Here is a 24,284-nt window from a genome sequence, read left to right on the forward strand (position 1 = left end):
AGGAAAAGATCAGAGTTCGATAGGATGAACTTATGAAGAGTCCTGATAGCCAAAAAAGGGGCGACCACTGGGCACCAGTGTAAAAAGCCAGAACACCAGCGAATAGATCATCTAAAGAGCAGCTGTCACTTGCCACACATGTATACTTTCTTTACCTGGTGTACATGTCGCTGTTCTCCTGAACCCGGCGATGTTCTTCTTTTGTTCCTGCGCCTCTCCGTTCCTGAGATATCGCCTCTTTTCCCGGTATTTTAAAATAGTCTTGTGGGTTTGGTAGTCATCTATTTTATGTGGGTGTCTTCTTGAGGATCCCGGCTAAAATTAAATAAATAAAAAAGGTTACATTTACCAACAGGTAAGAAGGGGCCATATCTGAGGAACAGGGAGGAGCAGAAGCAAAAGAAGAACGCCGGATTCAGAAGATCAGCGACATTTACACCAGGTAAGAAATTATATATTTATGGAAAGTGACAAGTTGCATTTAAATGATTATTCCCTGGGGTTCAGGCTTTTCTCAATCTAGTCCATGGCGTTGTCATGTTGTGACGGTCTTTGGTAATAGAGAGGTGGCTCAAACTGTCCCTGGAGCTGGGAGCCTAACTATCCCTGTCACGGGGGTACTCTTGAAGGTAGAGAGGCCTGGGTCTCTGACCTTGCTATGCTCCTTGTTAAACACTAACCTGTCCCCTCCACCATTCAATGAGGCATGGGGCAAAAATGAAAAGGTAAACAAGATACAAAGATTTGGCTTTCAGTACCATCTTTATGCCAACGACACACAACTATACACGTCATCCCCTGACCTTACCCCCACTGTACTACAGAACCCTAGTGACTGTCTGTCCGCAGTCTCCAACATCATGTCTGCTCTCTATCTGAAACTCAACCTCTCCAAAACTGACCTTCTTCTGCTCCCGTCTTCTACTAACCTCCATAAATCTGACATCTCCCTCTCCGTGGGTGGCACCATAATAACACCCCGGTGTTATGTCTGACACCAATCTTTCCTTCACCACCTAAATACAATCTCTTTCCCGCTCTTGCCGCTTACACCTAAAGACCATCTCTACAATCTGACCCTTTCTCACCATGGAAACAACAAAAACGCTCAGTCGCCCTGATCCACTCCCACCTGGACTACTGCAACGCTCGGTTAATTTGTGTTCCCCTCACTAGACTTTCCCCTCTCCAGTCTATCCAGCAGCCAGGGTTGTCCATCTGGCTAATCGGTGCTCAGATGTGTCCACCCTTCGCCAGTCATTACACTGGCTGTCCATACATTACAGGATCCAATATAACTGCTTGTTCTCACCCACAAAGATGTCCACAGTGTGGCCCCCCTACATCTCCTCTCTCATTTCTGTCTATCACCCTACCTGTCCTCTCCACAGTGCGGCCCCCCTACATCTCGACCTCATTTCTCTTTATCGACCTAACTACTTGTTACGCTCTGCAAACGACTTTCAACAAATCTTTCACCGGCAGGGACTAAACCCCCAGAGCAAGTATATATACAGGGAGTAGATGTTAAGCAGTTGCATCTGAGTACAACCAGTCTGTATGGTCTCAGCCAGTATGGGAAGAGTCTTTAACCTTCTCAGCACCAAAGGAAACCAAATCCATTTAAAGTAGGACATGAATCACACCATCTCTAAAGAAGACCTGTGATTCATTACTCGACGTGACCGTCTAACTCCAGGGGGACGTGAGACCCTCCTGACAGGTGTGCAGCAGTTACTTGCATTTTACTCCTGCTACCAGGGCTCTTCATGTGTTCATCCTAAGTGACATCTGGATAGCATGTGAGGCTCACCTTTCGAGGTGGAACCGCTAAGCCCCAATTCCGGGTGGGCACACAAGTCCTGGGCAGCGTGTGTAGCACAACTCATGGCAGCGGACCGAGGTGAAGGGAGCAAAGCCCGGTCCTGGGACAGGTGTGTAACAGTGTTGAAAACGTGAACACCGGTGAATAGATGACATAAAGGTGACCTCCCTCTTGCCATAAATATGTACGTTTTCTTGCCTCGTATAATTGCCACTGTTCACCTGAACACGGCATTTTTCCTCGGACTGCTAGGGGCACCATATTTGTGTCCAGTCCCCATGTCCTACGGAGGGCCAGCCGGACATGTGCATTCAGTCTTATTGACATGCTTCATTTTGTCTCCTTCCTGTTCCTCTCCGGCTGATGAAAAACTCCCCGTTAACCTTTTAACAGCAGCAGGGGGTTGTGGAGCGATGTCCTAAATGTTAGTTCAGAAAAAAAAAAAGCTCTTTTAAATAAAATTGCATCCTGTCATTAGGCAAAGAACCATTTACAGGCAAAGTGCAAAAGTCTATAATAAATTATTACTTATCCGGAATAATTTAAAACAATCGTAAGGATTTATAGGAAGAGTTTTAATCTCCTGAAAACGCGAAGAAAAAATAATGAACGGAAGACAAAGTAATAACAAAGAAATTGGTGGTGAATGATTCTAGCAGAAAAATCAGGGGAAATGGTGGACGCTCCATTAGTGACAGTCAATGGTGAACTGTCGCTACATTATGTGACTGCAAACTCAATGAATATTGACTTCTTGTCACCCATTTTATAGCGAACCTTACGTGGAATTATTAATCTGAAAAGGTGAGTGTCAGTCCCTATGGGGGAAACTATAATGCCGTCCATATTGGTTGTCACTCCGCTTCCCCTGTCCATATTGGTTGTCACTCCGCTTCCCCTGCAGTGACCTATTCCTCACACTCCTCACCTGTAATTTATTTTTTAATTCTTTTTTTTTTTAAGCAGGATTTATGCAAATGAGCCCCAAAATTGTATCTGAGAATGTATCAATTGGATCATGCCGCTATTTTCTTGGAGAAATGGGGTCCTGGATTTTTTTCGCCTCCCACACTCCAAAGAAAAAAAAAAGAATATTGATAGATTTATTGATTTCCCAGGAAACGGACTCTAATGTATATGAGTGCATCGAATTAGGCCAGCAGTATTGAAAAAAGGGTCAGTCGCAGTTGCAAATGACAGAAGTGACAGCACGGAGGCGGCTCAGTGCTCATCCGCATAGTGCATGGCTGCAGGAGCTGCCTTTACATTGCATGCATTATTCTGCTCTGTATAATGGACCATAATGGAATTTTTTTTGCAAGCGGAACATCAGTCTACGGTATATTGAAAATTGTGCACTAGCTATGATGGAGTTATACATGCCTGCATGAGGTCCATGGCATACACGGGCAACACATTGAATGATTATATACCCCTGTGGAATGCATAAGTAACAAAACTGAGGCTGCAGCAGTCAGGCGCAGCTTTTAACCGTAGCAGCCCTGTGCCGCTGCTGTCCTTCCACTGTTTACCTGCAGGAAAGTAGCTGTGTCACCAAAAAAAAAATGCAAAGCACAAAATACTGATGACAAAAAAAACCAATGTGTGTGCAGGAGATTTCGGAAGTCTCATAGACGTTGCTGGTACTGTAAAACGCAGCTGAAAATTTGCATTAAAAAAAATCTGCGAAAATGCCTAGTGTGAACATAGCCTAAGTAATTGTACAGGGAAACATTGGCACAGGGTTCCTGCGGTTAAAAGCCTTGTGTGAACGCAGCCTAAAAGGGGTGCATTTACAGTGGCCAATCGTTGTGAACAAGCACCCTTAAGAATGTTTCCCCATAATTGGAATCACCCAATGAAGGATTAAAGCGCTTGTCCGTTGAGTGAAATTATTTTTAAGTTTGATTGCAAATAATTGTTCTCGGCAGCACATAGTCCTGTGTAAACAAGTATGTGCTGCCGAGAACAATGACAGTCCAATCATAGTGCTGATCATTCTACATGAAAGTGGCTATTAAATGACCATTATCTACTTCTATGTTGCCGATTAGCGGTCGTTTAATGCCAACGTTTCGGCCAATGTAAATGCACCCAGAATAACAGGTAGCATCCTGTTCACACTGTTTACAGTGCAAATAATCCTTATGTGGGTGCAGCTCTAGGATATGGGATCGGAACACCCACATCATCCAGACACAAACTGTTTGGCTCATCTCCAAATATTGCAACAAATATAATAAATAGAAAACACAGGTTGCTACAATGTTTAAACTACACTGCAACAATGAAAAAGTGATGATTCCCAGGTGCAGAGCTATGGTACCCGGCCCTGGTACCCGGAGGGGTTTAAAGACCCCACTGCCACATCGAAGACCATTACAGACCTTGTGATAAAGGCGGTAACTCTTACAGATTTTGCACTGGGGCTCAAGCGCTTCGCTTTACACCTCCCATCGTTCCCATTTTCCCGTTCATCACGGAATGATGTTAATCATCATCTTCTTATTTTATACTTTCTTGAGTCTTCCCCAAGTTAATCAAATACATGAGATTCCACCCTCCCTGCGCCGAGGAGGAGACGTCCTCATCATCCTGTGATAAAGAGAAAGCTTCTTGTGATGTATATCTACATAAATCATCTTGTTTCTGGATCTTTGCACTGAAACGCTTTTCCTGTTTTGCTGCATCTTAAACAGAAGCTACAACCGAAACCTCCTTACAAGACGAAGCTGTGACCGGTTGATGTAGCTGCTTCTAAGCCTTAAAGTTCCACCAAAATTGCAAAAAAACAGGAACATTGGGTGATTAATCACTTAGGCTACTACTACGGGGTGTCCACAGCTGTCCCCGGCTCCTGAATGGCTAATATATATTCTTAGAGAACTGTGAGACGATGCGGCCTACTGGAAACTTCAGCCACTGGGAAGATGGCCATTGGGGAAAGATTTTAGCCACTGAAATTCCACAGTATACAAAGCTGGGCACCACAGCGCCACACACCGTGCAGTGGTCAGTTTGGGGTAATGCAGCTCAGCACCCATTCACTTTAATAGGACCCGAGAACATCCACTACACAGGGTGCTGCGCTGTGGTGCTCCTGCTCTGTACATTATTTCCAGGAGCTGCAGGTTCAGATATCTGATATGTGGGGGTGCCAGATCCAGAACCTGGTGTAGAGCAGCAGAACCTGGTGTAGAGCAGCAGGACATGGGCTCCCAGCTCTGCTGGTCTCCATCATGTAGGCCTGTGGTCTGCAGAAGTCAGTGCATACAAAAAACATCAGCGTAAAGACTCATTCCCACTTGTGATGAAATCGGAAGAATGCAATCTGATAAAAAATCGGATTGAATTTGGACCAATGTTATTCTATGATTGCGTCTTCATCTGTGTTTTTTTTTCCAGCTCGGATCGGATCATGATCAGACTGGAAAAAAATCGCAGCATGCTGTGATTGTAATCAGAAATCGGATCGCATCCCGCAATAGAAGTCAATGGGTGCAAGAAAAAAATCACACAGCACTCGCACCATGCAGGTACAGTAAAATCACACTGACAGGTTAGAATGGAATAGATAGAATAGAAATATACACATAGAATAGATGTATATATATATATATATATATATATATATATATATATATATGTCTGTGACATACATATATATATATATAGATGTCTTTATATAGGGGGATAGCTAGAAGAATAGCCAGTAATTCATTTGTCGGCTTCTGTAAAATCACTGCAGGAGCCAACAGGATAGAAGAAATGGATTACGTACAGTAAATAGATGCAGAATAGGTAGAAATATAGATGTCAGTGACCAATACAATTAGTAGTGTGTGTGTACTAATTAGGGGACATGTATGTAATCAATAAAAGATTATTTTTGGGGGAAAAAATGGCGTGGGCTCCAGTGCAATTTTCAGAACTAGTAGAGGGAAAGCCAGCGCCTGGAGGCTGATATTAATAGCCTAGGAAGTGGCCATGGTAATTGGCCCCCTTCTGGCTAAAAACATCAGCTCCCAGCCACCCAAGAAAAAGGCGTATCTCTAAGATGTGCCAATTCTGGCTCTTAGCCTTACTCTTCCCACTTGCCCTGTAGTGATGGCAAGTGGGGGAATAGTTGTGGGGTTGATGTCACCTTTGCATTGTAAGGTGACATCAAGCCCACGGCTTAGTAGTGAAAAGGTGTCAATAAGGCACCTATACATTACTAATCCTGTTACATGTTAAATACACAGCCAGAATAAAGTCTTTTAATGAAATAAAACACAACACAGTTTTCCCATTTTATTGTTACTCCTAATCCATGCGACTCCCTTGATCTCCTCTAATAAAAATAAAAATAACAAACCAACAATATATCATACCTGTCCGTCGTAATCCATATCTGGGGTACATACAGCTTTCAACCAGGACGGTGCCAAGATGCGACCTCCCTGGCTGAAAACCACTGGTGAATGAGGAGATGCTGCCTGCACAGCGCCAGTTCATTTTCCCACACTCCAGAGTTCAGCGCAGGTCAGGCTGTGAGGCAGAGCAGCATCAGTGATGGCACCGCTAGTCACTGAATCTGCGCAGGCAGCATCTCCTCATTCACCAGTGGTTTTCAGCCAGGGCGGTCGCATCTTAGCACCGTCTTGGTTGAAAACTGTATGTACCCCAGATATGGATTACAGCGTGGGACACAACAATGGACAGGTATGGTATATTGTTGGTTTGTTATTTTTATTTTTATTACAGGAGATCGAGGGCGTCGCATGGATTAGGAGTAACAATAAAATGGAAAAACTTTGTTGTGTTTTATTGCATTAAAAGACTTTATTCTGGCTGTGCCTTCAATTAACAGTTAACAATTATAGGATTAGTAATGTATAGGTGTCTTATTGACACCTCTCCATTACTAAGCCGTGGGCTTGATGTCACCTTACAATACAAAGGTGACATCAACCCCACAACTATTACCCCCCTTACCAACGCTACAGGGCAAGTGGGAAGAGCGAGGCTAAGTGCCGGAATTGGCTCATCTTGGAGGTGCGCCTTTTCTGGAGTGGCTGAGTGCGATGTTTTTAGCCGGGAGGGGAGGGGCAATATCCATGGCCCATTCCTAGGCTATTAATATCAACCCGCAGCTGTGTACATAGCCTTTGCTGGTTATTAATTATACAAGGACCCCACATCATTGTTTTTGGGTCCCCCATTTTAATAGCCAGTAAATGCTAAGTATGCAGTTGTGAGCTGATATTAAATAGCCTGGAAAGCTCCACAGGTATTACCCCCTTCCCAGGCCATAAACATCGTCGTTTGCTTTCCCTCTGCTGGTTCCGAAAATTGTGCGGGATTACTTTACAAGGGGTAACTCCTGGCACTGTTACTTTATAAGGGGCATGCCTGCCATTGTTACTTTATAAGGGGGCAGACCTGGCGTTATTACTTTATAAGGGGGCACCCCTGGCACTATTATTTTAAAAGGGGGGCAGTCCTGGCATTATTACTTTATAAGAAGGTATCATTGGCACTATTACTTTATAAGGGACACATATGGTATTATTGCTTTATAAGGAGGCACTCCTGGCATAATTACTTTACAAGGGGGCACTCTCTTGGAATTGTTACTTTGCAAGGTGACACTCCCCGTTTACTTTATAAGGGGCACTCCTGGCATTATTACTTTATAAGGGGGCACTCCTGGCACTATTACTTTATAAGGGACAATCATGGAATTGTTACTTTACAAGGTGACACTCCCCGTATTATTGCTTTACAAATGGGTACTAAAGCACAATTCATTTATAAGGGGGCACTCCTGGCATTATTACTTTATAAGGGGGCACTCCTGGCACTATTACTGCATACAGGTCACTCCTGGCATTATTACACTATAAGGTGGCACTCCCAGTATTATTGCTTTACAAGTGGGTACTAAAGCACAATTCATTTATAAGGGGGCACTCCTGGCATTATTACTTTATAAGGGGGCACTCCTGGCACTATTACTGCATACAGGTCACTCCTGGCATTATTACACTATAAGGTGGCACTCCCAGTATTATTGCTTTACAAGTGGGTACTAAAGCACAATTCATTTATAATGGGGCACTCCTGGTATTATTACTTTATAAGGGGGCACTCCTGGCACTCTTACTGCATACAGGTCACTCCTGGCATTATTACACTATAAGGTGGCACTCCCAGTATTATTGCTTTACAAGTGGGTACTAAAGCACAATTCATTTATAAGGGGGCACTCCTGGTATTATTACTTTATAAGGGGGCACTCCTGGCACTATTACTGCATACGGGTCACTCCTGTCATTATTACACTATAAGGTGGCACTCCCAGTATTATTGCTTTACAAGTGGGTACTAAAGCACAATTCATTTATAATGGGGCACTCCTGGTATTATTACTTTATAAGGGGGCACTCCTGGCACTCTTACTGCATACAGGTCACTCCTGGCATTATTACACTATAAGGTGGCACTCCCAGTATTATTGCTTTACAAGTGGGTACTAAAGCACAATTCATTTATAAGGGGGCACTCCTGGTATTATTACTTTATAAGGGGGCACTCCTGGCACTATTACTGCATACGGGTCACTCCTGTCATTATTACACTATAAGGTGGCACTCCCAGTATTATTGCTTTACAAGTGGGTACTAAAGCACAATTCATTTATAAGGGGGCACTCCTGGTATTATTACTTTATAAGGGGGCACTCCTGGCACTATTACTGCATACGGGTCACTCCTGGCATTATTACACTATAAGGTGGCACTCCCAGTATTATTGCTTTACCAGTGGGTACTAAAGCACAATTCATTTATAAGGGGGCACTTGCAATATTTTTACTTTATAAGGAGGTATTTGGGGAATTATAATCTTCAAAAGGGCAAATGGGTCTTCTATGATTTATTTGCACAGAACGTGGCTCGCACCCGTCTCTCAGAGCAGAATGTGGCTATCATAGTAAGAAAAAGTGGGCACCCCTGTTCTAGACATTGTTGTCCCCCGTATTTCCCAGAACTTTTCTGGGAGCTCTTCACATTCCTGCATTTCCACAATGAGCCCTTTTTTGAACCTCCATCCAGGATATTGTGTTTTTTCACAAGCCTGCGGTTGGGTATTTTGCCCTCTGAAGACAGGTTGGGCACTTGATGGAAAAGCTTGGTGCCCAAAGAGAATGCCAACGATGTCTGCGGAAGGCAAATGTCTGCGAGCTGCAGCGCTGAGTAATTAGCTGATCAGACAAGATCAATATTTGGGCTCCTCTAATCAGTCAGTGTCTTATTGAGGGGGACGCTGTGTTCCCTGCTCTACATTTCCTTCAGGCTCTTGCAGATTTATTCAGTGTCAGACATTACAGCAACAACAACCTCCATCAGCTTTAGGGGATGTAAAAATAGTCTAACCAGGTGTGTAGGTTCCCAGCATAGGACTCAGTATGAAAGGCGTAGTGAAGACCCTCAGGGTAAGGAAAGTATGGAGCATAGGAATTGGTTAATATTCCCCACTATAGGGGTCAGTTCCAGGCTCTGTTATGGGGGCACTCCGACTCTAGCTCTGTGGCATTAATGTGACAGTTCTATTATGGGGCCCCTGTTATTGGATCTGTTGTGGGGGCTCAGTGAAAGTCAATTGGGGGGATGAAGAGGTTGAGAATGAGTTAAAATAATAAAAAAAAAATTGAACTCTATTGGTTATTAGGTCACGCAACTCAAAAACCAGACCACCTCTTCTGTATGCGAAATGTTGTCTTTTGTATGCACAGTATGGCGGCATTACTTATGCCCTGTGTGGACCTGGGCATTGTCACTCAGCTCAGCCCCAACAGAAACAAGCTGTTAACAGCAGCAATAAACTGGCAATTTTACCTATCTGGCAAGTACCCAGCTGGCATTGTTACGCCGGGCAGCACTGTTCACTGTCAGCACCCTTCTCGTCAGAGGATATACCCTAACATGGCATGCCGAGATGTGCAAAAAAAATAAAAATACCGTACATAAATAAACTAAAATAACATACGGCAATGTGAATGTAGATGACTGTGTAGCTATAGGGTTAGCACCAGAGCCCCTGTGCCCGAGGGGCCCGATGTTGGTATTTACTGTTACACATGGCACCCGGGCCCCTGTTACAGAATCCGTATTGGGGCCCGGGGAGGGGGAGGTTGCAGCTACGCCTCTGATTGCAATAATTCACCTGAGGACATGTGTCCTGGGGGGGATGAGAAATGAAGGGGGAGGGGTTCACATATAAAGGTCCTGCTGGACCATGATTATTATCAGGGGCGTAACTACAACAGGTGCAGGGGTTGCAATCGCACCCGGGGCCCTGGAGCCTAGGGGGCCCTAAAAGTCCCTTTTGCCTATATAAAAATACTATTCCTATTAAAGATTGAAAATATTTGGGGGCCCCGTTGGAGCGTTCGCATCGGGGCCCATGAGTTTTAAGTTACGCCACTGGTTATTATATACCCTCCATGCTCTCTGTATACTCTGTATATGTGGATTTTCACCCAATGTGGAGGCGCCCAGAGACGACTTTCTGAAGGACGAGTAATGAAAGAGTGTGAAGAAAGCTGCATAATGCACTGGGTGCAGCAGCAAGAAGGGCGCCCCAGGCAAAGACGAGCTGTCCAGGAGGCTGGCGCTGCCCATGGGCCCCTGTCAGCAGCTGCCGCACTGTAACATTTCTGCAGTAAACAATGGAGAGCGGGTGTTACGTTGTTTCTCATCGCCTGCCAGGAAGATACAGATATGTCTGCATGTGGGTAATAGGAATCCGGGGCGCACGTATCATTGGAGCAACCTGCCACATAGGGCACAAGCAGTGTCGGGCTGGGTGGGCAGAGACTCACCAGTAATGATTGTTGGGCCCCGCTGTTCAGCTACATGCAGATATACCCTGACCCTAACGCATACATTTACTTTTGCTTCTATGTAATATTAATTTGGCTCGCTTGTTTAATGACTGATTACATTATATCTTTCTGCAAATTGTGAATCAAGTGGAATAGCACTGCTCATTAGCAGTTTGTTCACAGGGGCGGCCTACCGGAGGATTGCCCTGTCCGCCTGGTGGCCAGTCCGAGCCTGAGAGGTAAGGGGGCCACTGCCATCTCCAAACATGGTGGGATTGTGCATTGTGAGGACCTGTATGAGGTTCTTGCACAGGGGTCTCTTCTGTCCGTGTCCGCCAGTGATAGGAATTACATGCACACGTCGGGCTCTGTTCAGGATCGGCGGCTTCAGTCATAGAAACAGAAGCTGGGGGTCTACTCATTATTATGGGGTCCGTCTGGTTTCCTTTTGAAGTCTTCACCGGACCCCTCCGCCTCTGTGCAAATCTGATGACTTATTCCGTCCACTTAGATCTGAGCATCCAAGGTTATTATAGACCCAGCTTTCTCAGACTCCTGAGTGGCAAATCTACCTAGTAAAGCAGTGATTTCAGAGGCTGAACCCTATGATAGTGGGGTCTTCTTATGTGACAGAGGGGCCCTTTGTGCTACTGTCACCTCTGCAGCCCCCTACAGTTACACCCCTTTGATACCAAAATGACAGTTCTGCCATTAAGGGAAAAGCTGGGTGGACACTGCTATCCTCCTGAGAGGTGCAGGGTTCCCCCAACTGTCCTGTCTCCCACTTTTGCTGCACATTATAGGCAGTAGTACGGGAAGATTTGCATTCAGGAAAGCTGTCTGACAACCACCAGCACAAAACTGCGGCAGTAATAGTTGTCACCCAGCTTTCCCAAAAAAATGCTAACAGAGCCGAGAGTTTTCTGCACTTGTAGAAAGTTTTTTGAGAGATGCAGAAACTTTATGTATAACTCTCCCGGATGATGTCACCGCCTCCAGGAGTGGGGGGTCCCGCGATGTGAGTGGGTGAGACACTGTGGGAGGGGGCGTGCGCTCTGGGCGGCACATTACGGTAATGAGTGCGCCTGTGCCGGTGATTACGGTGAGACAGTGTGTGGCGACTGGGAGCCGCGGCGGCAGCAGGAGACTCCGGGGTCCGGGGAGCAGAGCAGATGTGCGGCCGGGACAGCGAGCAGTGACCGCGGAGCGGAGGGGGGCACACAGGTCAGAGGCTGCGGGGTCCGCACCGGGGAGGCACCCGGGACTGCTGGACGCCCAATATATATGTGTGTGACTGCTGGACGCCCAATATATATGTGTGTGACTGCTGGACCCCCAATATATATGTGTGTGACTGCTGGACCCCCAATATATATGTGTGTGACTACTGGCCCCCCCAGTGTGTGTGTGTGTGTGTGTGTGTGTGTGTGTGTGTGTGTGTGTCTGCTGGACCCCCAGTATGTATGTGTGTGACTGCTGGACCCCCAATATATATGTGTGTGACTGCTGGACCCCCAATATATATGTGTGTGACTGCTGGACCCCCAATATATATGTGTGTGTGACTGCTGGACCCCGTGTGTGTGTGTGTGTGTGTGTGTGTGTGTGTGTGTGTGTGTTCGTGTGACTGCTGGACCCCCAGTATGTGTGTGTGACTGCTGGACCCCCAGTATATGTGTGTGTGACTGCTGGACCCCCAGTATATGTGTGTGTGACTGCTGGACCCCCAGTATATGTGTGTGTGGCTGCTGGACCCCCAGTATGTATGTGTGTGTGGCTGCTGGACCCCTAGTGTGTGTGTGTGTGTGTGTGTGTCTGGCTGCTGGACCCCCAGTATGTATATGTGTGTGGCTGCTGGACCCCCAGTATATGTGTGTGTGGCTGCTGGACCCCCAGTATATGTGTGTGTGACTGCTGGACCCCCAGTATATGTGTGTGTGACTGCTGGACCCCCAGTATATGTGTGTGTGACTGCTGGACCCCCAGTATATGTGTGTGTGACTGCTGGACCCCCAGTATGTGTGTGTGTGACTGCTGGACCCCCAGTATGTGTGTGTGTGACTGCTGGACCCCCAGTATGTGTGTGTGTGACTGCTGGACCCCCAGTATGTGTGTGTGTGACTGCTGGACCCCCAGTATGTGTGTGTGTGTGTGTGTGACTGCTGGACCCCCAGTATGTATGTGTGTGTGTGTGTGTGACTGCTGGACCCCCATTATGTGTGTGTGTGTGTGTGTGTGTGACTGCTGGACCCCCAGTATGTGTGTGTGTGTGACTGCTGGACCCCCAGTGTGTGTGTGTGTGTGTGTGTGTGTGTGTGACTGCTGGACCCCTAGTGTGTGTGTGTGTGTGTGTCTGGCTGCTGGACCCCCAGTATGTATATGTGTGTGGCTGCTGGACCCCCAGTATGTATGTGTGTGGCTGCTGGACCCCCAGTATGTATGTGTGTGGCTGCTGGACCCCCAGTATGTGTGTGTGACTTCTGTTCCATGCAGCTGGGAGCAGCCCCCATGTTTGGACAGGACTAGCTGCTGCACCCCACTCTTTTCTATGTAACTGTTGCACCCCTCTTTCTGGCTGTATGTGGTCAGTGCACCCCCTTTCTGTATGTGAGCAGCTCTAGTTTTCTCAGCACCCCTGCTTGTGTATGTAGCTCGGGCTCACCCCTCTTTGTGACTATTGCACCCCATTAGCTGTGTAGGTAGTTGGCTATTTCTTTTCCTTTCTTACTGTGGGTATTTCACACTCGGTGTGGGGGCTGCACCCCTCTATTTGCCTGTTTATTTTTGTGTATTTATGTGATACACCTTCCCATGTGTGTGGGTGTTGCACCCAGTTGTTCAAGATGCATGCGGTGTCCCCCTTTCTAGAATGTACCTAAGCTATGACCCCCCCCCCCCGTGTATGTATGTGTGTATATATATATATTAGTATGTATGCGCTGTGCCCCCACCCCTTCCTTTGCATGTTGCTCTTGACTTTATCCCCCACACAGATTGTCAGCAGTGCTGTTTGCAAATAATCTGATTGTGATCTCCTCACTGACTCCCTGCTGCCTCTCTGTGTGGGTGCTGTGTGCCTTTTTGTGACTGCAGACGGTTATCTCTGACGCTCACATTACTAATTAGCGCACCTGAGTGTAGGTGTTGGGCATTTTTCTGCAGCTCATTTGTGCACTTGGGTGCTGCACCCCCACTTCATGACTGCTCTATACCTCAGGACATGGTGCCCCTTTACATGTGTGTTAATGTTGGCTGTCTGGATAGTCAGGCGCTGCCATTCTGTAGCTGTCCCCCCCACCCCCCTTTTACCTCCTGTTCCCCCCCTTACCGCCTATACCCAGTGCAAATGTCTGTGTGCAACTACTTATTGAACCTTATCTCGTAGCACTGTCTTTGGGCAGGGGTGCTGCGCACATCTGTAAAACCCATATCTGTCACTGTGTATGGCAATATTTCTCTCGTTTTTCCTGTGGTATCTGCACCCCATGTATTTATTTTTGCTATTGCAGCTGCACCCCCTTTGACTGTGGCAGCTGCACCCCATTTACTTATTTCTTGCTATTTGAGCTTCACTCCCTCTTCTCTCTTCTTTGGCTGGCATCTGCACCACTTTTTCCTCTCCTTTTTTGGGAGATGTGGCAGTTGCACCCCATTTATTTATCTTTGCTATTGCAGCTGCATTTCCTCTTCTCTTTTTTTTTTTTGTCATCTGCACCCCTTTTTTCTCCTTTTTTTGGCGCTGTGGCAGCTGTACACCTTTCTGTCTGTGGCTTGCTATGGCACCTGCACCCGCCTTTTCTTTCTGCCTGAATCTGCACCCCTTCTTTTTGGCTGTGAATGTTGTGCCCCCTCTTTCTCTCTCCCTCTGGCAGTGGACAGCCGGCTGCTGCACTTTCTCTCTGGCCACATCCCTGGCTGCTGCTCCTCTGTCTCATTTGCTTTTCATCCTTTCATTCAGACCCTAAATTTAAGTTGACAGTTTCTTTGATGCTACAAGCCCCTGTATGTGTGTGATTGTGTTTGTGCTCTCTGCAGCATCCAGTTAGATCTAAAGGTTAAAATGCTACAGTTTCCGTATGAGACCCTTTGGAATATAATTATGATGTAAACTAATCATTAATTATGACCGTTCATTATGGGATTAATGGATCATACAGGTACAATCTATCTAACAGTCTCAATATCAGAATTAAACAGTGGCATAAAATGTTGCTTTTCCCTTTAAAATCCCAGCGGCTGTAGTTTATTACAAGTATTTTCTGTTTCGGGTTCATAGATGTAGCAGAGCTGAATTAGTCACACTATAAGGCTGCGTTGCTTGTGCATCTTGCCCTACGAGTGTTTGAAGAATAACACGTTGGCTATGAGTCTACAGAGTGGCAAACTGGACTCTGCTACATCTGACTGTTATTGTAAAGTGGTTAACCCAGTTTTGAAAACATCTGTCAGGGTTAAATCCCCATCCGCCAAGCTTCTATAGGTTCATGTAAGTCCCAGTAATTACATCTATAGAGGAGGGACTGTTCCCAACCTCTAACCTCGTCTGTCAGACCTACAGGACTCCTCTGTGTGGGAAACACTTTCTCTCCTGATTCTGTGAAACTTTGTATATTTTCAGTACAGTTCTGCTTGGTACCCCAGGGCATAACAAAATAACTTTAATGTCTATGTTTTTTCTTTCTCTGATCCTTGATCACTACAGCCCTGAGGGTCTCTCTGTGTTTTGAGCCATGCCCATTTTTTTGGTTGTTTGTTTATTAAATACCCCTTTATATGAAGTACCTATGTTTTATCTGTTTACCAAATATCCTTCATTTCTGTTTTCTCTTTCTGCTCCTTGGGAAGGAAAAAGCTTTGAGCAACCAATATTCTTTTACACATCTTTTCCCGATGCCTAGGTGAACGGGTAATGCTATGTTAAATGTAGGATTTATCATTGCAAAATCTGCCATTCTCAGGAGTGTGAGAAAGTTGGGTGACATCCAATAGCGCTGACAAAAAAAAAAAAAAAAGGGCACATCACCCAGCTTCTTTAGATTCCTACATGAATGTTCAGCGCCATATTGAATTTATGATGTATTTTTGTACATCTGCATTTGTCGTAGCCTGAAAATGCTAGGTGACAACCAATAGATCCACCCGAGGGGACATCACCCAGCTTTTCCAGATTCCTGAATTGCAAGGAGCGCTATAGGAATTACATGGCATGTGTCTCTGCATATGTAACGTTCTGGGATTTGGATAAGCTGGGTGACTATCGCCCTAATCAGCGTTGGTGGCTGAATAAACTTAATAGAGGACAATTCAAGGAGTTGTGTTTTTTTTTTTTTTTTCTTCTTCTTAAAGGAGCAGTGCAGGTGTTTAGGATTAAGGATTATTTGTCCCCTTGTCCTTGCTGTTTCTTCTCCCTGTGTTTGATTGCATAGGCGTCAATACATTAAAATGCCTTGGGAGTTTCATTGGTTAATGAATTTGCTTACACCTATCTTGATGGGAGGCCGACACCACATTATCCTCAAGTTTGCATATGAAGATCCTATTGTTACCCCCTTTGTCCCAAATTGTAGATTTGTCTCTGACACTTATAGGGGATGGATGGTATGTTTGATCAACTCCAGGATGGTGCACTTGCAAATTGCCCTTTAAAATGGAAGGTTAGTTGAAGCTTCAAGCTTGACTCAATCAGTAACAGCGAGAAATGCTGCCAAAAGAGCAAGTGCCAGCGATGGAGAGGCAACCATTGCCTAAGAGCTGTGACATACCGCATATGATCAGGACATGGTTTTTATAGTCAGTGGCAGCAAGACGGGGAAATGGCTTCATAATGAATCGCTAACATCAAGAAAATGTCTTGCATCCTACTGCTGAATTTCCCTTGGGGCTCTTCTAGCCTCCTTCAAGTGTAATCTAATTTTATGGTGACAGCAGGTGGCTAAGAGACCACCTGTGATGTCTACTAGAAGATGCACTGCCCCTTTCTAGTGTCCCCATCTCCTCTGCACACCACCTGCTGCTAATGAACCATTGGATAGCACTGGGGGGTGCATGCATAACCAACTCCCATAAGGGTTATTTGTTCTTCAAAGCACAATAGTCCTGATTCATTATTGCATTCGCATCCTTTTATTTATTTATTTATTTTTAATCGTTTTTGATTTGCATCAAATTCTTCAAATTTGATGCGCATCAGAACTTTTGCTCTTAAAAGGTTAAAGTGAAATAACTTTTTTTGTTTTCGCGTGAAATTAATGAACAGTGTGCGCCAATTTTTTTTTAAGAATTTGGCACAAAGTCAACGAATGGCACAAGACAAGAAAAAAGAAATGATGGATCTGATTCATAATGTTAGAGTTCCACTAGATGAATTTTGGGTGGAGAAACTCATGATGGCTAGTAGTCACCAGGATGCCCTTTGCGCCCACTGAGCGACGCTGTCACCACTACAGTTTAGCTTTATTCTTGTTATGGGCTGGATGCAGCAGAGTTGATTATGGCTTTTTTGGGGGCTCGTTTTTGCTTTTGCTTTCACACTTGAAGTCTTATGTAAAATGGAAAATTAAAAATCCAGATATCACATTGACTCGGATTACGTATGCTTGACCAACTGAGCTCTGTTGCCTAAGGATTAATGAAGCTGGGGATCTAGTAAAAGCTGTTTGACTCACAGATTATCGTTCCCACTCCTAGTCTTTCCTGGATTGGATGAGTTGAATTTGCAACTGTGATAAGGAGCAGTTGCCAAAAGGGGTTAACCACTAACTGGGTGCCAGAATAACATCTCCCCATGTTCTTATTGAATAACGTCTTCTATCACACAACTTCCGCACTAGCGAAGCAGTGAGGTGCACAAGACCTTCCGACATTAGGAGGAAGCCTTGGGAGCCTGGCATCAAAAGGGTAACAAAGTAGCAAGGAAAGGATGATATTGGGCATTCAACCTCAGAGATTGGCATTGAGTCTGCAAGAGGATGGCCAACATTGGGTGGAAACCTATAGATGCCTTGAAAAGGAAATCCAGTGAGATTGAGGTACAGCAGGATTTTGAAAACTGGAAGAATGGGAATCCGAGAGGACCATTGGAAACTGGAAATGTGACACTCGAGGAGATCATTGGAAGCCTGGGAAAGAGGCACAAGACCAACAAAGAAGCCCCGGGACTGGTAAAGACCTGGAGTAACCTGTGAGTGACAGTCCTGGGACAAGCAAAAAACCCAAGGGGACTTAGGAAGGAATATTGGCACAGAATGCATCTACATCTAAAACTGGTAACGGCAGAGTGTCCAGCCAGACTGGGACGAAATCTGCTTGCAGGAGGAATGTCATAGAAACTTACAAGTCAGGTACTGGTAAAGAGATTGGACAGATGGAACACTAGTAGGAAAGAAGCCGTGGAGACGTGGATGGAAACCTTGGTACTGGGTGTCTTTTAAAGCGTATCTGTTCTTCAGCAACTGATTTTGGAAATATAACTTACTGCCCCGATTACCAAAAAATGAGTTAAAACTACTTATGGTGCAGAAAATAATAAAGAAACAAGACAGGAGGAGAATCGATGCCTTTGAAATGTGGAGCTGGAGAAGGACATTATTAATACCATGAGTGGCAAGAAGAAGAAACAAAGCAATTGTGTAACAAGTCAAGCCAGACATGTCATTGGAAGTAAGGATCACCAAGCTACGACTTGTCTGTGGACGCATCATATGAAGAGATCAATCACTGGAGAAGGTCATCATGGGTGGAAGAATAGAAGGAACAAGGCGAAGAGGAAGATCAGCAGCCGGATGGTTTGATGCTATCAAGATCTCGTCGGAAAGGACACTGGTGGACCTATCTAGGCTTCCACAAGATCCATCATCCTACAAGAGTGTTCATCCATCAAGTCACCATCGCTCGAGATCGAGCCGAAGTCTGTTAAATAAAATAACCAAATTCTCACACTGTGATTTGTCATCTGCTCTCTCTGCATCTGCGGATCCTCTGATTCAGCATTCAACTGAGGCAAATAAAGGGACCTTGTGTAACGAGATGTCCAGGACGGTCACGTGCCTGTTCTCCTGTAAGACAACTTCTGTTATAATATAATCACATGTCTGAACATTCTATATTTCCATAACTGTAGTTTTATTGTATGGTTTGTATAGTGATGTGAGATATAGAGGCGCATAGGACCTTATAGGCACCAATGTTACGTGATTAATGTGCAAAGTTATTTATGTATAATGTATAGAGAAGATACAGCTGGCAGAATTGGAAGCAGTGTTTAGACTAGCGATAGTTACTGTAGGTACAGCAGAACAAGGTATGCTTGATGTTTGGGACCAGCCCTGCATGGGAGGGGTAGGTCGATTTAAAAGAAAAGGCATTTCTTGGATTAGGCAGTCAATGAGAGTTAGTGTCTAAGACGGTGAGAGGTTCCAGTGGAAGCTTGGGTGAAGTCGGCACCACAAGTACATATTGTTCTGGAAGAATGAAGACGCACTAGAAGTCTTGTAGAAATGCCAGTGAGGTCTGGGACCTGTGGCCTCGATGTGGGCATTGGAACGTAGTTTAGTTGTGGGGCAGTAGCAGCACTGGCCCTGGGCCCGGCTTCACTTGAACAAAGTGGGAATTGGACCATCCCAGTAGGAAGTAGTTAAATAATTATTTTTCATCTTGTCAAATGATTAAAATTGCAAAGTATTCATAAAAACAAGCAACTTTGCAATTTACCTCTTATTAAAAATTCTCTCTTCTCGAACTGAGGGATTTTTAATTCTACAGTTTATCGCTTATTGCCTAGGTTACCACCAGCTATCGCTGCAGTCGATCATAGGTGGCAGGTAATAGGCAAGATGCATGACACATGCAAGTTACTTGCTTTATAGGCTGCAAGTGCCGCTCTGATCACTGGATTTGGCCGGCGTGGTTGTTGCCCCTGGATCTGTCCGGCGTGGTTGTTGCCCCTGGAGCTGGCCGGCGTGGTTGTTGCCCCTGGAGCTGGCCGGCGTGGTTGTTGCCCCTGGAGCTGGCCGGCGTGGTTGTTGCTCCCTTGCTTTGGCGATTCTACAAGGGTAAAGCTGTCTCTACTCGCAGCATGAGAGCTAGTGCAGCTCAGGCCAACGGAGAAACCATGAACTGGTCAGAGCGCACTGTCATTTGGCAAGCGGGGAGGCAGGGGAAGAACAATCATGAGACGACTGATATAAGAATCCAAACTGAATAAGTGAACTCTATTGATCTGGAAATGAAATGCTGGTAATAAGAATGCGGCAGGTTAAGAGCCGTGATCTCTGCGCCTCGCACCCACTGCATGTGATTGACTCTTTTACAGAGTTTCAGCCTGAAAAATAAAGCCGAAAAATCAGCTGTAAATGGATCAGTGCTAGTGCAACATGTGTTAATTATCCCTGTGACTGAATGCGCACATCGCTCCAGGGAGCGCACCCAGGAGATCTGTGTCCTACACTCTGAAGGCAATCTGCGCTTGTCGTCTGCATAGTCTTCTTGCCTTACAGTTGGCTGAGGGTGAAGCCCCAGTGTCTGTGCCGCCCGCTTGCCGATACTTTACACCCGGGGAGTCGTAATTATGGCTCAGACCAGATTTTTGCTATTATTTGTGACTGTTTGATCTGTTCTGCTGTTCTTGCCAACTTTCTGAGGCGGGTTTGGCTTGGAGTGTTGTAATAAATATGCTATACACCGAATATCCGTAACTATCGCTCTAATCTAATTTGCCTTCATGGTGCACATTTATTTTGGGTCTACATTAAACCTAGGTTCCTCTTGCTCCAGTTTGCTTGAAATTAAGCCTGGGATATGACACGTAATTATTTCTCCATCTTCATAAATTACCCAAATTGTCACCATTTGCAGATTTTTCAATGGAAACTTTGTTTCCTTTTGGTGGCTGGTAACCTGCTCTGATCATGTCAGATTGCCGCAATGTATCAGAGCCCTCGGGAAATGTTTCCGTTTATGAACACAAGCATGAGATCCTGAAAATATTGAGGATCCAAAACGCATATGTTAAAAAAAAAAAAAAAAACGGGGAAAAAAAAAAATATTTTTATGAGAAAATAAACAAACCTGCTTTATGCCGGGCTCAGATGAACATATGCAAAGTCATCCATTTTTCTTTTTTTCCGCCCAAAAAGAAAACTCTTTTTCTTCCATATTGCCATCCAAGTGTCTGATGTGTTTTATTTATTCTTTTGCCATCAGAATAGCCCTTTTTAATAGTAGTCCACGTGCAATCTAATTTTTAACAAGGACAACACATGTATGTAAAATTCGCTAATTTAAACGTGGCCTTAAGAAGAACAGATCAGTGTCCTGTTTTTGCACTTTTCTACTGCTCCCGAGGTTTTTTTTTTAAATCCACCATATGGTTCCAGAGATGTAGGAATTTCTATTTGATTTTTTTTTTAGAATGTTTTCGAAGATTGCGACTCTCAAGATCCTCGGGGGTGTGTCTTTAGGAAACTTTGCATTATTACCCTGTGAGCCCACGCCCCCTTAGAATAGACCATAACAATTGGTGCTAAATATAAACCCTAAAATCCCAGGAGCAAACAAAAAAAACCAAAAAACAGTAATACACGGAGGGAATAAAAAATAAATTAAAAAAAGCAAAATCTGGCCACTTTTGACCTTGTGAAAAGTCCTCTTTTAAGACTCCTGAATGCAAACCTATATAACTACACATCTGTCTAAAGGTAGGAAACATCTCTGCATATAAAGATTATTTTGCCATTCAGGATCCTGGGAAAGCTGGATGTTTGAGCACTTTTAGAGGAAGCTTTAATAGCTGCCAGCTACAGAAGAGGCTGAAGCACTTATTTTAATCAGCGATTTCCCCGTTATGGGGCACGGTACACTTTCATGCCATTACTGCAGCTTTGGTGGTGTGCAGAGCTCCTCCTTTGTGATAATTACTGTTAGTGGTTCTTCTTAACCGGGATTTATAGCCTCCGCTTTCCTGCCCTGTAATATATATTGCTTATTACAGCTTTCAGTGGGATTATATTTCATTTCTTGGAGGCTCCCCCCCCAAAAAATCTATAAATAATAACACAGAGGGCCATCAATACCCGGCGCTTTGATTACTATCTGCGCTAATTACCAATATGGTCACCTGTCCTTAACCTCATATTTCAGTCTTATGTGGATTTGCTCCATTCGCCTCTAAAGCTGCATACAGAATTGTGCTGGTTGCCCTTGGAAACAGACTACAGAGTAATTGGATTGTTGTCAGGCATGTGACCAAATGGCTGTGCTCTGTGTAACAGTCTTCTGTGCTCTCACAATGCAGCGCTGAATTGTGAATGCAGCTCTGGATGTGATTTTTGTAACAGTATTCATTGTGTAAAAGATACATTTTTTGCAGCTGCAGTGATGAGTTCTGACATTTATTTTAATACGTTGCTTCCATTTGTGTAGAGTAATGAACATTTCCCTTTACTGAGCTGATTGCCGGTGGTCCCTCTCGCCACTGCCAGGTCTCTGCATGGTGACAGTTTCTGCACTACAGGTGATGGATATTTCTGCCTGCTCCTCAGGGGAGGAGCTGAACCCCCTCTGCAGCCTGGCAGTATCGCTGATAAGGAACTTAATTGTTAGCTGCCAGAGGGGGAAGGAGATTGATTATGTCCGTAAATTGTGTCAAGGAGCACATGGAAACAAAAACACATTGAAATATATTATTTATAATGCTAGAATGACCAGCAGTGACTTTAAACAGGATTTTTGGACTTTTGGTTAGAAAATGATTAATGAGATCACCCTTATAGGATGGATTCAGACTGTTCATATTGCGTCCTGGCAGTCAGACATCTCTTGGGATCCGCACGCTGTCGTTTTTTTTTAATGACTGTACCCAGTATCTCATGTTTTCATAGGAAGATGTCCAGTTCTGTCCATCAGGAGAAGTTCTTGTGGGAACTTTTTTTCTATCAACATACTTGCAGGTGGTGCTCAAGGCCGTGCGTGATCACACTGTTATAAGTTTGGATACCCCGACATTTTCCACCGCTGTGTGCTTTATTACGGGGATTCCAGCATAAAAAAACCCCCAAAACATGGCTTTTCCCTATCATGTACAGCACCGCCCCTGTCCGCAGCTGGTATTGCAGTCACTTCAATGGTACATAGCTGTAATACCAGATACAACCACAAGACAAAAGTGGCACTGTTTGAGAAGACAACAGCCATGTTTTCTAATTTTGAACACCTTATTTATTGCTGTGGCATATGCTGTTTCAAAGTTACAAGATCAGTTTAGTCAGAGTGGTTCACCTGGAAATCTTCCATGAATCTGCACATCTTAATTTGTTCTGTTGCATTTCTGTGCAGCGGGCATCTACTTTCCTATAGTCTCTAATCCTGTCCATGCAATAGCTTGGCTTTAATATTTCCATGTAGTGGCCAAATCTGTGTTTCCCCCTTTGTAATACTGGGCAGCTCCTCGTGGGCGGGGTTATAATGTGATTGTGAATGTCTCAGTCCTTCAGTTCTGTTTATTAGCATAATTTTTTTTTTTTTTCTTACTGTTTGGTTACCCGACTTCTGCAGCTTTGCTAGTCATCCTTAGATCCCTCAGCTGTCGGCCTCGCTTGCATTAACGTCACCCAACGCTGGGGAAATAACAGGAAGTTGTGGTGGAGAGAATTAGGGACTCAACTGTCAGAAGAACGGCGTTATTGAAGAGCGAGCTGGAAAAATGCCAGATTTTGGGAATATAATGAAGTATTGAGATTTCTCAAGTAGATGGGGGAGGGAAGCAGCCCCCTTTAATGAATAGTGGTCCTTAATTACAGCCTGACGTTCCAGTCTAAGGATCCCTGAGCATTTGTAAGATGGTCCTGCCGCTTGCCGCGTCTACCAGTTAATGGCTCTCATCGTCTTGGCGCAGGAATGTAATTACTGTCTTGTTAACATTTATGCAGATGGCTGTGAAGGGGAAACCGAGGGTCTTCTGATAGAAATAAAAGTATAATCTGTGCCTGGACAAGCATGTGCAGGGCTTGTCACCCAGCTTTCCCAGAGTGGTCAGCCTGCTGCTGCTTTTGGATTGCTCTTTAATAAGGGAAATCTTCTTAATTAATGTCCTCCAATGATAAGCGGATCACAAGGAGTCCTACTGGGATCCCCATTGATCAGCTGTAATCTCTAGGGAGAGTTGTTTTCCTACAGCGCCACCACAGGAGAAATGAAGCATTACACCCTGCCTATTGATATCAATGAGCTGCTGGAGTGATGCGTGGACAGCCTGGGTCTTCCAAGTAACAGACACTCTTATCACCCTCTAAATGGTCCTGAAAAGTGGACGAGATCAGAATACCCTAATAGGGTTCTAACTCCCTCCATGTTCACATGTCCAGTAATCATTAGTGATGGCGAACGTCCTCAGATAACGTGTTATTGCAGCATGCTCCGGTGTTATCAGGTTTCTTGAATATTATGTTCTAGTCCCTGTTACAGTCACAATACAGTCAGGGATTGTCAAAGCATGCAGCTGCAGGAACCAGAACATAGTGTTCGAGCACACTGAAAACACCCGAGCATGCTCAGATAACACCTTGTAGGAGCACATTCGCTCATCACTAGTAATTG

General features: G+C 44.8%; 1 protein-coding gene across 2 annotated transcripts in view; it reads left to right on the forward strand.

Annotated features, from left to right (window-relative positions):
• The first annotated feature begins 369 nt into the window (after positions 1-369).
• The window catches only part of TP53I11 (tumor protein p53 inducible protein 11), a 72,827-nt gene continuing 48,912 nt past the window's right edge, over positions 370-24,284 (forward strand). Inside the window, exon 1 of one of the 2 annotated variants that reach the window (XM_077287068.1) lies at positions 370-442. The gene's annotated coding sequence lies outside the window, so the exon portion shown is untranslated. Of the gene's footprint in view, positions 443-11,764; positions 11,919-24,284 lie in introns of those variants that run through there. The other variant, XM_077287069.1, reaches the window with a different exon arrangement.

The sequence above is a fragment of the Ranitomeya variabilis genome, chromosome 2 (assembly GCF_051348905.1).
Source record: "Ranitomeya variabilis isolate aRanVar5 chromosome 2, aRanVar5.hap1, whole genome shotgun sequence".
NCBI lineage: Eukaryota > Metazoa > Chordata > Amphibia > Anura > Dendrobatidae > Ranitomeya > Ranitomeya variabilis.